Genomic DNA, 352 nt, shown 5'->3' on the forward strand with positions numbered 1-352 from the left:
GGATCTTTGGGGTGTTCTCCGGACCATGTGCTTGTAAGTAGGTTGTGGCAGAGGTGTGCTCCTGTGGGGGGTGGGCAGGAGCAGAGAAGGGACTCACGATTAACTTCCAGAATCCCCCTCTAGCACCTTTGCATACTTTCTCTGAGAGCCCACTTTATCTTGGCCAAATACTCCTCTTCCGGTCCCCAGGTCTCTCTGCCTGAGGCCTGCCCTCTCCCCCTCCAGGTCCCCTCCCGGGCGGCGCTAGGACCCGGCGGGGCGGGGCGGGGCTCGAAGCCCTGTCGGCTTTACCTCCGCAGCTTGGAAAATACCGAGCGCGGCGCGGGAGCCGGGAGCCCCGTGCGGAGCCCGA

The sequence above is a fragment of the Octodon degus genome, unplaced genomic scaffold (assembly GCF_000260255.1).
Source record: "Octodon degus isolate 3935 unplaced genomic scaffold, OctDeg1.0 scaffold00146, whole genome shotgun sequence".
Lineage (NCBI taxonomy): Eukaryota > Metazoa > Chordata > Mammalia > Rodentia > Octodontidae > Octodon > Octodon degus.